This window comes from Rhinoderma darwinii, unplaced genomic scaffold (genome assembly GCF_050947455.1).
Source record: "Rhinoderma darwinii isolate aRhiDar2 unplaced genomic scaffold, aRhiDar2.hap1 Scaffold_94, whole genome shotgun sequence".
In the NCBI taxonomy this organism is placed as follows: Eukaryota; Metazoa; Chordata; class Amphibia; order Anura; family Rhinodermatidae; genus Rhinoderma; species Rhinoderma darwinii.
Genome location: NW_027464514.1, coordinates 2,856,345 through 2,872,066, shown reverse-complemented (window position 1 = coordinate 2,872,066; position 15,722 = coordinate 2,856,345). Strand labels below are relative to the sequence as shown.

Here is a 15,722-nt window from a genome sequence, read left to right as displayed (position 1 = left end):
CACATGCAGCACTTTACAGTCAGTATAGAAACACACGCTGCACTTTACAGTCAGTATAGTAACACATGCGGCACTTTACAGTCAGTAGAGTAATGCACGCTGCACTTTACAGTCAGTATAGTAACACATGCGGCACTTTACAGTCAGTATAGTAATGCACGCTGCACTTTACAGTCAGTATAGTAACACATGCGGCACTTTACAGTCAGTATAGTAACGCACGCTGCACTTTACAGTCAGTATAGTAACACATGCTGCACTTTACAGTCAGTATAGTAACACATGCGGCACTTTACAGTCAGTATAGTAACCCATGCGGCACTTTACAGTCAGTATAGTAACACATGCGGCACTTTACAGTCAGTATAGTAACGCACGCTGCACTTTACAGTCAGTATAGTAACACATGCTGCTCTTTACAGTCAGTATAGTAATGCACGCTGCACTTTACAGTCAGTATAGTAACGCACGCTGCACTTTACAGTCAGTATAGTAACGCACGCTTCACTTTACAGTCAGTATAGTAACACATGCGGCACTTTACAGTCAGTATAGTAACACATGCGGCACTTTACAGTCAGTATAGTAACACATGCGGCACTTTACAGTCAGTATAGTAACACATGCTGCTCTTTACAGTCAGTATAGTAAAGCATGCTGCTCTTTACAGTCAGTATAGTAACACACGCTGCACTTTATAGTCAGTATAGTAACGCACGCTGCACTTTACAGTCAGTATAGTAACACATGCGGCACTTTACAGTCAGTATAGTAACACATGCGGCACTTTACAGTCAGTATAGTAACACATGCGGCACTTTACAGTCAGTATAGTAACACATGCGGCACTTTACAGTCAGTATAGTAACACATGCTGCACTTTACATTCAGTATAGTAACACATGCTGCACTTTACAGTCAGTATAGTAACACACGCTGCACTTTACAGTCAGTATAGTAACGCACGCTACACTTTACAGTCAGTATAGTAACACATGCGGCACTTTACAGTCAGTATAGTAACACATGCAGCACTTTACAGTCAGTATAGTAACACATGCGGCATTTTACAGTCAGTATAGTAACACATGCGGCACTTTACAGTCAGTATAGTAATGCACGCTGCACTTTACATTCAGTATAGTAACACATGCGGCACTTTACAGTCAGTATAGTAACACATGCGGCACTTTACAGTCAGTATAGTAACACATGCGGCACTTTACAGTCAGTATAGTAACGCACGCTGCACTTTACATTCAGTATAGTAACACATGTGGCACTTTACAATCAGTATAGTAACACATGCGTCACTTTACAGTCAGTATAGTAACACATGCGGCACTTTACAGTCAGTATAGTAACGCACGCTGCACTTTACAGTCAGTATAGTAACACATGCGGCACTTTACATTCAGTATAGTAACACATGCAGCACTTTACAGTCAGTATAGTAACACACGCTGCACTTTACAGTCAGTATAGTAACACATGCGGCACTTTACATTCAGCATAGTAACACACGCGGCACTTTACAGTCAGTATAGTAACACATGCAGCACTTTACAGTCAGTATAGAAACACACGCTGCACTTTACAGTCAGTATAGTAACACATGCGGCACTTTACAGTCAGTATAGTAATGCACGCTGCACTTTACAGTCAGTATAGTAACACATGCGGCACTTTACAGTCAGTATAGTAACGCACGCTGCACTTTACAGTCAGTATAGTAACACATGCTGCACTTTACAGTCAGTATAGTAACACATGCGGCACTTTACAGTCAGTATAGTAACCCATGCGGCACTTTACAGTCAGTATAGTAACACATGCGGCACTTTACAGTCAGTATAGTAACGCACGCTGCACTTTACAGTCAGTATAGTAACACATGCTGCTCTTTACAGTCAGTATAGTAATGCACGCTGCACTTTACAGTCAGTATAGTAACGCACGCTGCACTTTACAGTCAGTATAGTAACGCACGCTTCACTTTACAGTCAGTATAGTAACACATGCGGCACTTTACAGTCAGTATAGTAACACATGCGGCACTTTACAGTCAGTATAGAAACACACGCTGCACTTTACAGTCAGTATAGTAACACATGCGGCACTTTACAGTCAGTAGAGTAATGCACGCTGCACTTTACAGTCAGTATAGTAACACATGCGGCACTTTACAGTCAGTATAGTAATGCACGCTGCACTTTACAGTCAGTATAGTAACACATGCGGCACTTTACAGTCAGTATAGTAACGCACGCTGCACTTTACAGTCAGTATAGTAACACATGCTGCACTTTACAGTCAGTATAGTAACACATGCGGCACTTTACAGTCAGTATAGTAACCCATGCGGCACTTTACAGTCAGTATAGTAACACATGCGGCACTTTACAGTCAGTATAGTAACGCACGCTGCACTTTACAGTCAGTATAGTAACACATGCTGCTCTTTACAGTCAGTATAGTAATGCACGCTGCACTTTACAGTCAGTATAGTAACGCACGCTGCACTTTACAGTCAGTATAGTAACGCACGCTTCACTTTACAGTCAGTATAGTAACACATGCGGCACTTTACAGTCAGTATAGTAACACATGCGGCACTTTACAGTCAGTATAGTAACACATGCGGCACTTTACAGTCAGTATAGTAACACATGCTGCTCTTTACAGTCAGTATAGTAAAGCATGCTGCTCTTTACAGTCAGTATAGTAACACACGCTGCACTTTATAGTCAGTATAGTAACGCACGCTGCACTTTACAGTCAGTATAGTAACACATGCGGCACTTTACAGTCAGTATAGTAACACATGCGGCACTTTACAGTCAGTATAGTAACACATGCGGCACTTTACAGTCAGTATAGTAACACATGCGGCACTTTACAGTCAGTATAGTAACACATGCTGCACTTTACATTCAGTATAGTAACACATGCTGCACTTTACAGTCAGTATAGTAACACACGCTGCACTTTACAGTCAGTATAGTAACGCACGCTACACTTTACAGTCAGTATAGTAACACATGCGGCACTTTACAGTCAGTATAGTAACACATGCAGCACTTTACAGTCAGTATAGTAACACATGCGGCATTTTACAGTCAGTATAGTAACACATGCGGCACTTTACAGTCAGTATAGTAATGCACGCTGCACTTTACATTCAGTATAGTAACACATGCGGCACTTTACAGTCAGTATAGTAACACATGCGGCACTTTACAGTCAGTATAGTAACACATGCGGCACTTTACAGTCAGTATAGTAACGCACGCTGCACTTTACATTCAGTATAGTAACACATGTGGCACTTTACAATCAGTATAGTAACACATGCGTCACTTTACAGTCAGTATAGTAACACATGCGGCACTTTACAGTCAGTATAGTAACGCACGCTGCACTTTACAGTCAGTATAGTAACACATGCGGCACTTTACATTCAGTATAGTAACACATGCAGCACTTTACAGTCAGTATAGTAACACACGCTGCACTTTACAGTCAGTATAGTAACACATGCGGCACTTTACATTCAGCATAGTAACACACGCGGCACTTTACAGTCAGTATAGTAACACATGCAGCACTTTACAGTCAGTATAGAAACACACGCTGCACTTTACAGTCAGTATAGTAACACATGCGGCACTTTACAGTCAGTATAGTAATGCACGCTGCACTTTACAGTCAGTATAGTAACACATGCGGCACTTTACAGTCAGTATAGTAACGCACGCTGCACTTTACAGTCAGTATAGTAACACATGCTGCACTTTACAGTCAGTATAGTAACACATGCGGCACTTTACAGTCAGTATAGTAACCCATGCGGCACTTTACAGTCAGTATAGTAACACATGCGGCACTTTACAGTCAGTATAGTAACGCACGCTGCACTTTACAGTCAGTATAGTAACACATGCTGCTCTTTACAGTCAGTATAGTAATGCACGCTGCACTTTACAGTCAGTATAGTAACGCACGCTGCACTTTACAGTCAGTATAGTAACGCACGCTTCACTTTACAGTCAGTATAGTAACACATGCGGCACTTTACAGTCAGTATAGTAACACATGCGGCACTTTACAGTCAGTATAGTAACACATGCGGCACTTTACAGTCAGTATAGTAACACATGCTGCTCTTTACAGTCAGTATAGTAAAGCATGCTGCTCTTTACAGTCAGTATAGTAACACACGCTGCACTTTATAGTCAGTATAGTAACGCACGCTGCACTTTACAGTCAGTATAGTAACACATGCGGCACTTTACAGTCAGTATAGTAACACATGCGGCACTTTACAGTCAGTATAGTAACACATGCGGCACTTTACAGTCAGTATAGTAACACATGCGGCACTTTACAGTCAGTATAGTAACACATGCTGCACTTTACATTCAGTATAGTAACACATGCTGCACTTTACAGTCAGTATAGTAACACACGCTGCACTTTACAGTCAGTATAGTAACGCACGCTACACTTTACAGTCAGTATAGTAACACATGCGGCACTTTACAGTCAGTATAGTAACACATGCGGCACTTTACAGTCAGTATAGTAACACATGCAGCACTTTACAGTCAGTATAGTAACACATGCGGCATTTTACAGTCAGTATAGTAACACATGCGGCACTTTACAGTCAGTATAGTAATGCACGCTGCACTTTACATTCAGTATAGTAACACATGCGGCACTTTACAGTCAGTATAGTAACACATGCGGCACTTTACAGTCAGTATAGTAACACATGCTGCTCTTTACAGTCAGTATAGTAAAGCATGCTGCTCTTTACAGTCAGTATAGTAACACACGCTGCACTTTATAGTCAGTATAGTAACGCACGCTGCACTTTACAGTCAGTATAGTAACACATGCGGCACTTTACAGTCAGTATAGTAACACATGCGGCACTTTACAGTCAGTATAGTAACACATGCGGCACTTTACAGTCAGTATAGTAACACATGCGGCACTTTACAGTCAGTATAGTAACACATGCTGCACTTTACATTCAGTATAGTAACACATGCTGCACTTTACAGTCAGTATAGTAACGCACGCTGCACTTTACAGTCAGTATAGTAACGCACGCTACACTTTACAGTCAGTATAGTAACACATGCGCCACTTTACAGTCAGTATAGTAACACATGCGGCACTTTACAGTCAGTATAGTAACACATGCAGCACTTTACAGTCAGTATAGTAACACATGCGGCATTTTACAGTCAGTATAGTAACACATGCGGCACTTTACAGTCAGTATAGTAATGCACGCTGCACTTTACATTCAGTATAGTAACACATGCGGCACTTTACAGTCAGTATAGTAACACATGCGGCACTTTACAGTCAGTATAGTAACACATGCGGCACTTTACAGTCAGTATAGTAACGCACGCTGCACTTTACATTCAGTATAGTAACACATGTGGCACTTTACAATCAGTATAGTAACACATGCGTCACTTTACAGTCAGTATAGTAACACATGCGGCACTTTACAGTCAGTATAGTAACGCACGCTGCACTTTACAGTCAGTATAGTAACACATGCGGCACTTTACATTCAGTATAGTAACACATGCAGCACTTTACAGTCAGTATAGTAACACACGCTGCACTTTACAGTCAGTATAGTAACACATGCGGCACTTTACATTCAGCATAGTAACACACGCGGCACTTTACAGTCAGTATAGTAACACATGCAGCACTTTACAGTCAGTATAGAAACACACGCTGCACTTTACAGTCAGTATAGTAACACATGCGGCACTTTACAGTCAGTAGAGTAATGCACGCTGCACTTTACAGTCAGTATAGTAACACATGCGGCACTTTACAGTCAGTATAGTAATGCACGCTGCACTTTACAGTCAGTATAGTAACACATGCGGCACTTTACAGTCAGTATAGTAACGCACGCTGCACTTTACAGTCAGTATAGTAACACATGCTGCACTTTACAGTCAGTATAGTAACACATGCGGCACTTTACAGTCAGTATAGTAACCCATGCGGCACTTTACAGTCAGTATAGTAACACATGCGGCACTTTACAGTCAGTATAGTAACACATGCTGCTCTTTACAGTCAGTATAGTAATGCACGCTGCACTTTACAGTCAGTATAGTAAGGCACGCTGCACTTTACAGTCAGTATAGTAACGCACGCTTCACTTTACAGTCAGTATAGTAACACATGCGGCACTTTACAGTCAGTATAGTAACACATGCGGCACTTTACAGTCAGTATAGTAACACATGCGGCACTTTACAGTCAGTATAGTAACACATGCTGCTCTTTACAGTCAGTATAGTAAAGCATGCTGCTCTTTACAGTCAGTATAGTAACACACGCTGCACTTTATAGTCAGTATAGTAACGCACGCTGCACTTTACAGTCAGTATAGTAACACATGCGGCACTTTACAGTCAGTATAGTAACACATGCGGCACTTTACAGTCAGTATAGTAACACATGCGGCACTTTACAGTCAGTATAGTAACACATGCGGCACTTTACAGTCAGTATAGTAACACATGCGGCACTTTACAGTCAGTATAGTAACGCACGCTGCACTTTGCAGTCAGTATAGTAAAGCATGCTGCTCTTTACAGTCAGTATAGTAACACACGCTGCACTTTACAGTCAGTATAGTAACGCACGCTGCACTTTACAGTCAGTATAGTAACACATGCAGCACTTTACAGTCAGTATAGTAACACATGCGGCACTTTACAGTCAGTATAGTAACACATGCGGCACTTTACAGTCAGTATAGTAACACATGCGGCACTTTACAGTCAGTATAGTAACGCACGCTGCACTTTACAGTCAGTATAGTAACACATGCTGCTCTTTACAGTCAGTATAGTAATGCACGCTGCACTTTACAGTCAGTATAGTAACGCACGCTGCACTTTACAGTCAGTATAGTAACACATGCGGCACTTTACAGTCAGTATAGTAACACATGCGGCACTTTACAGTCAGTATAGTAACACATGCGGCACTTTACAGTCAGTATAGTAACACATGCGGCACTTTACAGTCAGTATAGTAACGCACGCTGCACTTTACAGTCAGTATAGTAACACATGCTGCTCTTCACAGTCAGTATAGTAATGCACGCTGCACTTTACAGTCAGTATAGTAACGCACGCTGCACTTTACAGTCAGTATAGTAACACATGCGGCACTTTACAGTCAGTATAGTAACACATGCGGCACTTTACAGTCAGTATAGTAACACATGCGGCACTTTACAGTCAGTATAGTAACACATGCTGCACTTTACAGTCAGTATAGTAACGCACGCTGCACTTTACAGTCAGTATAGTAACACATGCGGCACTTTACAGTCAGTATAGTAACACATGCGGCACTTTACAGTCAGTATAGTAACACATGCGGCACTTTACAGTCAGTATAGTAACGCACGCTGCACTTTACAGTCAGTATAGTAACACATGCTGCTCTTTACAGTCAGTATAGTAACACATGCGGCACTTTACAGTCAGTATAGTAATGCACGCTGCACTTTACAGTCAGTATAGTAATGCACGCTGCACTTTACAGTCAGTATAGTAACACATGTGGCACTTTACAGTCAGTATAGTAACACACGCGGCACTTTACAGTCAGTATAGTAACACACGCGGAACTTTACAGTCAGTATAGTAACACACGCTGCACTTTACAGTCAGTATAGTAACGCACGCTGCACTTTACAGTCAGTATAGTAACACATGCGGCACTTTACAGTCAGTATAGTAACACACGCGGCACTTTACAGTCAGTATAGTAACACACGCAGAACTTTACAGTCAGTATAGTAACACACGCTGCACTTTACAGTCAGTATAGTAACGCACGCTGCACTTTACAGTCAGTATAGTAACACATGCGGCACTTTACAGTCAGTATAGTAACACACGCTGCTCTTTACAGTCAGTATAGTAACACATGCGGCACTTTACAGTCAGTATAGTAACACATGCTGCACTTTACAGTCAGTATAGTAACACATGCGGCACTTTACAGTCAGTATAGTAACACACGCTGCACTTTACAGTCAGTATAGTAACGCACGCTGCACTTTACAGTCAGTATAGTAACACATGCGGCACTTTACAGTCAGTATAGTAACACATGCAGCATTTTACAGTCAGTAAAGTAACACATGCGGCACTTTACAGTCAGTATAGTAACACATGCGGCACTTTACAGTCAGTATAGTAATGCACGCTGCACATTACAGTCAGTATAGTAACGCACGCTGCACTTTACAGTCAGTATAGTAACAAATGCGGCACTTTACAGTCAGTATAGTAACACATGCGGCACTTTACAGTCAGTATAGTAACACATGCGGCACTTTACAGTCAGTATAGTAACACATGCGGCACTTTACAGTCAGTATAGTAACACATGCCGCTCTTTACAGTCAGTATAGTAAAGCATGCTGCTCTTTACAGTCAGTATAGTAACACACGCTGCACTTTACAGTCAGTATAGTAACGCACGCTACACTTTACAGTCAGTATAGTAACACATGCGGCACTTTACAGTCAGTATAGTAACACATGCGGCACTTTACAGTCAGTATAGTAACACATGCAGCACTTTACAGTCAGTATAGTAACACATGCGGCATTTTACAGTCAGTATAGTAACACATGCGGCACTTTACAGTCAGTATAGTAATGCACGCTGCACTTTACATTCAGTATAGTAACACATGCGGCACTTTACAGTCAGTATAGTAACACATGCGGCACTTTACAGTCAGTATAGTAACACATGCGGCACTTTACAGTCAGTATAGTAACGCACGCTGCACTTTACATTCAGTATAGTAACACATGTGGCACTTTACAATCAGTATAGTAACACATGCGTCACTTTACAGTCAGTATAGTAACACATGCGGCACTTTACAGTCAGTATAGTAACGCACGCTGCACTTTACAGTCAGTATAGTAACACATGCGGCACTTTACATTCAGTATAGTAACACATGCAGCACTTTACAGTCAGTATAGTAACACACGCTGCACTTTACAGTCAGTATAGTAACACATGCGGCACTTTACATTCAGCATAGTAACACACGCGGCACTTTACAGTCAGTATAGTAACACATGCAGCACTTTACAGTCAGTATAGAAACACACGCTGCACTTTACAGTCAGTATAGTAACACATGCGGCACTTTACAGTCAGTAGAGTAATGCACGCTGCACTTTACAGTCAGTATAGTAACACATGCGGCACTTTACAGTCAGTATAGTAATGCACGCTGCACTTTACAGTCAGTATAGTAACACATGCGGCACTTTACAGTCAGTATAGTAACGCACGCTGCACTTTACAGTCAGTATAGTAACACATGCTGCACTTTACAGTCAGTATAGTAACACATGCGGCACTTTACAGTCAGTATAGTAACCCATGCGGCACTTTACAGTCAGTATAGTAACACATGCGGCACTTTACAGTCAGTATAGTAACGCACGCTGCACTTTACAGTCAGTATAGTAACACATGCTGCTCTTTACAGTCAGTATAGTAATGCACGCTGCACTTTACAGTCAGTATAGTAAGGCACGCTGCACTTTACAGTCAGTATAGTAACGCACGCTTCACTTTACAGTCAGTATAGTAACACATGCAGCACTTTACAGTCAGTATAGTAACACATGCGGCACTTTACAGTCAGTATAGTAACACATGCGGCACTTTACAGTCAGTATAGTAACACATGCTGCTCTTTACAGTCAGTATAGTAAAGCATGCTGCTCTTTACAGTCAGTATAGTAACACACGCTGCACTTTATAGTCAGTATAGTAACGCACGCTGCACTTTACAGTCAGTATAGTAACACACGCGGCACTTTACAGTCAGTATAGTAACACATGCGGCACTTTACAGTCAGTATAGTAACACATGCGGCACTTTACAGTCAGTATAGTAACACATGCGGCACTTTACAGTCAGTATAGTAACACATGCGGCACTTTACAGTCAGTATAGTAACGCACGCTGCACTTTGCAGTCAGTATAGTAAAGCATGCTGCTCTTTACAGTCAGTATAGTAACACACGCTGCACTTTACAGTCAGTATAGTAACGCACGCTGCACTTTACAGTCAGTATAGTAACACATGCAGCACTTTACAGTCAGTATAGTAACACATGCTGCACTTTACAGTCAGTATAGTAACACATGCGGCACTTTACAGTCAGTATAGTAACACATGCGGCACTTTACAGTCAGTATAGTAACGCACGCTGCACTTTACAGTCAGTATAGTAACACATGCTGCTCTTTACAGTCAGTATAGTAATGCACGCTGCACTTTACAGTCAGTATAGTAACGCACGCTGCACTTTACAGTCAGTATAGTAACACATGCGGCACTTTACAGTCAGTATAGTAACACATGCGGCACTTTACAGTCAGTATAGTAACACATGCGGCACTTTACAGTCAGTATAGTAACACATGCGGCACTTTACAGTCAGTATAGTAACGCACGCTGCACTTTACAGTCAGTATAGTAACACATGCTGCTCTTCACAGTCAGTATAGTAATGCACGCTGCACTTTACAGTCAGTATAGTAACGCACGCTGCACTTTACAGTCAGTATAGTAACACATGCGGCACTTTACAGTCAGTATAGTAACACATGCGGCACTTTACAGTCAGTATAGTAACACATGCGGCACTTTACAGTCAGTATAGTAACACATGCTGCACTTTACAGTCAGTATAGTAACACATGCGGCACTTTACAGTCAGTATAGTAACACATGCGGCACTTTACAGTCAGTATAGTAACACATGCGGCACTTTACAGTCAGTATAGTAACGCACGCTTCACTTTACAGTCAGTATAGTAACACATGCTGCTCTTTACAGTCAGTATAGTAACACATGCGGCACTTTACAGTCAGTATAGTAATGCACGCTGCACTTTACAGTCAGTATAGTAATGCACGCTGCACTTTACAGTCAGTATAGTAACACATGTGGCACTTTACAGTCAGTATAGTAACACACGCGGCACTTTACAGTCAGTATAGTAACACACGCGGAACTTTACAGTCAGTATAGTAACACACGCTGCACTTTACAGTCAGTATAGTAACGCACGCTGCACTTTACAGTCAGTATAGTAACACATGCGGCACTTTACAGTCAGTATAGTAACACATGCGGCACTTTACAGTCAGTATAGTAACACATGCGGCACTTTACAGTCAGCATAGTAATGCACGCTGCACTTTACAGTCAGTATAGTAACGCACGCTGCACTTTACAGTCAGTATAGTAACACATGCGGCACTTTACAGTCAGTATAGTAACACATGCGGCACTTTACAGTCAGTATAGTAACACATGCTGCTCTTTACAGTCAGTATAGTAACACATGCGGCACTTTACAGTCAGTATAGTAACACATGTGGCACTTTACAGTCAGTATAGTAACGCATGCTGCACTTGCTTTCTGTCCACGTCTGTTGGATCTGTACAACCAATCCAGAAGAGGCTGGACGCAGCTGCAGGCTTAAGGGAAGCCGACATGACCGTCCTGGTAGGGAAAGGGTTAATGTTACGAGGTGAGGGAAAGTTGAAGGAGCTGAAGGAGGGACGGGGAGGAGTTAAGGGGGGCGGGGGGGGCCGTTACTGCGCTTCCCGCTGTTTCTCGGCATTGAGCCGGAAGCAGCGGGAGGAGTAACACACAGTAAGCAAAGCTCCCACCCTCCCACCCTTGTTTTGTTACTCCTTAGGTCTTATGTACGTCTGTCTATGAGCGTTGTGTTTTATTTTGTGTGCTTATTTAACATGTTTTTCTTTTTTCCGGAGTAGGTTCTGTTGTCATGGCAGCTGGCGGGGGGAGTCCTTGAGGCCAGTCAGTACAAAATGGTGGGGGGGTCACATCGGGGGTATGCGTCCCCCAAAAAAGGTACATGGTTGAAGACTTCATCGGGTGTTATCCCTTTGAAGTGGTCTTCTGGTAGAAGGTATGTCACTTGAAGGCTTCATCGGGTGTTATCCCTTTGAAGTGGACTTCTAGTGGTCGGTATATCACTTGAGGGCTTCATCGGGTGTTATCCCCTTGAAGTGGACTTCTAGTGGTTGGAGCCATCTGCAGAGGTGAACGGTGCTTCCGAGCTGGTTTACGGCTGGAGGTAATTAGTGGTTTGCAGATGGCTAATTCGGTGTGTTCTTGAAAGGAACATCTGAAGGGGCTTCAAGGACTTCCTCTGCTCGGGTTAATGTTAACGTTTAATTGTTATTTATGATTCTGACCCATGTTGGGTCATGTGAATTATTAGGAGGAATTCTCTGGTGGATTCCTAACTAGTTATCCGAATGTTTCGGATTTAAATTGTTTTTATAAAACTGTGAAATTAATAAACGGCTGCTGTGGCCATTTCACATCCAACCTCGGTGTCATGTGTCGTTACTAAATGGGGGTGGGGGATAGTATGGTTTAAGGTTAACACACGACTCTACCTAGGCAGGTCAGTAATATTTGTAAACCGAAACTGCACAGACCAGACTAGGAATGAATGTGATCATCGAGGCAGTAATATAATCTGAAAACTATTCACTGCATGTTCAGGTCTTAAAGGGGTTGTCCCAAGATTAAATGTTATCCCCTCTCTACAGGATAGGAGATAACATGCTGATCAGTGGGGGTCCCTCGTACCCCTGAGTTAAAGAGGCTCTGTCACCAGATTGTGCAACCCCTATCTGCTATTGCAGCAGATAGGCGCTGCAATGTAGATTACAGTAACGTTTTTATTTTTAAAAAACGAGCATTTTTGGCCAAGTTATGACCATTTTTGTAGTTATGCAAATGAGGCTTGCAAAAGTCCAAGTGGGCGTGTTTAAAGTAAAAGTCCAAGTGGGCGTGTATTATGTGCGTACATCGGGGCGTTTTTACTACTTTTACTAGCTGGGCGTTCTGACGAGAAGTATCATCCACTTCTCTTCAGAACGCCCAGCTTCTGCCAGATCACGCTGTGACGTCACTCACAGGTCCTGCATCGTGTCAGACGAGCGAGGACACATCGGCACCAGAGGCTTCAGTTGATTCTGCAGCAGCATCGGCGTTAGCAGGTAAGTCCGCTGACAGTCCGCAGCCGGCCGACCCGAAAATCACGGCCGTGCACACGGCTACGGTTGTGTGCATGAGGCCTTAGACTTTCTTGTACTCCACAATGGGGAAACATTTTTTCCCTCTGGCGGCTAACTTTTCAGTTGACAGGAAGCAGAGTTATATGAAGGGAAATTATTTTTCCTTGACCTCTAGTTTCTATTGTGGCGCAGGCGAGTATAAAAAAGTATAGGTTTTATATTTGTAATCCTGCTAACTTTTATTTTTTTGCTATGTTCGGCTGGACCATTTAGACTAAGGGTATGTGCACACGTAGTGACCAAAAACGTCTGAAAATACCGAGCTCTTTTCTAGGGAAAACAGCCCCTGATTTTTAGACGTTTTTTGAGCAACTCGCGTTTTTCGCTGCATTTTTTACGTCCGTTTTTGGAGCTGTTTTCATTGGAGTCTATGAGAAAACGGCTCCAAAAACGTCCAAAGAAGTGTCCTGCACTTCTTTGACGAGGCAGTCATTTTACGCGTCGTCGTTTGACAGCTGTCAAACGACGACGCGTAAATAACAGGTCGTCTGCACAGTACGTCGGCAAACCCATTCAAATGAATGGGCAGATGTTTGCAGATGTATTGTAGCCCTATTTTCAGACGTAAAACGAGGCATAATACGCCTCGTTTACGCCTGAAAATAGGTCGTGTGAACCCAGCCTCAGTCATGGATTAGTTGGACTACTTCGATAATGTACGTTTTTTTTTTTTAATAAAATGGTGAAAGAGGGTTGTGCGGGGGAGTTTTTATTTCAATAAAAAATGTTTTCTTATGTCTTTGTTTTTTTTTAAATTATACTAGCGGCCGGCCTTAGGTTGGAAGGCGCACTGTGCGGGGGACTCTATTGCTGCCCTCTACAAATACAGGCAAATATACACACATATATATATATATATACACACACACACACACACACACACACACACACACACATACCAACACATATATACACACATAGACGGACCCAAGGCATGTATACATATACAGACACATATATACACACACACATACAGACAGACACAAGGCATGTATGCATATACAGACACATATATATATATATATATATATATATACACACACACACACACACACACACACACGCAAACACAAAGCATGTATACATATAGAGACACATATATACACACACACACACAGACAATCAGACAAAAGGCATGTATTCATATACAGACACACATATATATATATATATATATATACACACACACACACACACACACAGACAGACAAAGCATGTATACATATAGAGACACATATATACACACACATAGACAGACAGTCAGACACAAGGCATGTATACATATATACACACACACTCACAGGAACTTACCATCTCTCCAGCTGCACAGGTTTCTTGCAGGTCGGGCTGTGGGCGGAGCTTCCTCCTCGGCTCTGCACTTGCTTCCTCTGCTTCCTCAGTGTGTGTAACGAGGAGCAGAGAATATAGAGTCCAAAGCACGGCCTGCACAGTTGCGCCCCCTACATGGTGGGAGGATGCAGCACCATGTCGCATACCTCTAAGGCTGCCCAATGCAGTCAGTCAGATGCCCCCCTCTTGTCAGTGTGGTAGCAGCCCATCACTTTTAAATTAGTGAGGGCAGGAGGCTGAGCGCAGTAATTGGCACTCTGCCGCTCTAGTCTTTATCAACGACTCAGCCTCCTGTCCTCAACTCATTACTTACCAGCTGCTTTTCTTTACTTCAGGAGAGAGCGTTCGGCTGCTCCTCCCGAAGTCCTCCAGGTTCCCTATGCTCCTCTCTCGCAGCGCGTGCAGCGTCACAGAGGGGGAGTGTACTAGCAGACGTGCGCCTATCGTGCTGCACGTCTACTAGGTAAAGTACTCTCCCCTGCCTTCCCCACACATCCCCCCTGGCCCTGCCACAATATGCCGCCCCCCGTTTTTAGCTCGGTGGCGCCGCCTGAGGCCGCTGCCTCACCTCGCCTAATGGCAGGTGCGGCCCTGCCTGTCGTCACTGTCCATATATGTACAATTACATCAAGGTCGCCTTCTGGAGTGCGATCCCTGGCCACAGCGTGGCCGACGCTCTGGACAGGTATTCTGCTCCTATAGGGAATGCCTTACGTCACTGTCCATATATGGACAGTGACAGCAGGGGCTCCTCCGGAGTGGAATCCCTGGGGTGTGTGGCACCATCTACATGGGCACTGTGTGTGACACTATCTATATGGTACACAAAAAGAATAAAGGGGAGACCCCAGGTAGTTGGCAGGCACACTATTAATTGACAAGAGAAGGAGGAACGCCCTCAGGCGACGAGCCAAATTTCCCAACTACCCAAATAATTTTTTTATATAAAACAATTAATCTTTATTCGCTACTTGTAGCAAGACAGACCACACAGATAGTTTTAAAATTTCCACTATCATAGATCCGGACGACAATGGTTTGCCTGTGTGTACAAGCAATAGATAGATGCCGATCAGGCATATATGAGTAGGTTCAGCAATTTGATTTTAATGTATCAACTA

General features: G+C 42.9%; 1 long non-coding RNA gene across 3 annotated transcripts in view; it reads right to left on the bottom strand.

The window, feature by feature from the left end:
* The window catches only part of LOC142733351 (uncharacterized), a 54,018-nt gene extending 39,032 nt beyond the window's left edge, over positions 1-14,986 (bottom strand). For 2 of the 3 annotated variants that reach the window (XR_012880025.1, XR_012880028.1), the window contains exon 1: positions 14,563-14,710. This is a non-coding gene — a long non-coding RNA (uncharacterized LOC142733351). Of the gene's footprint in view, positions 1-14,562; positions 14,711-14,914 lie in introns of those variants that run through there. The other variant, XR_012880026.1, reaches the window with a different exon arrangement.
* Between the last annotated feature and the right edge of the window lie 736 nt (positions 14,987-15,722).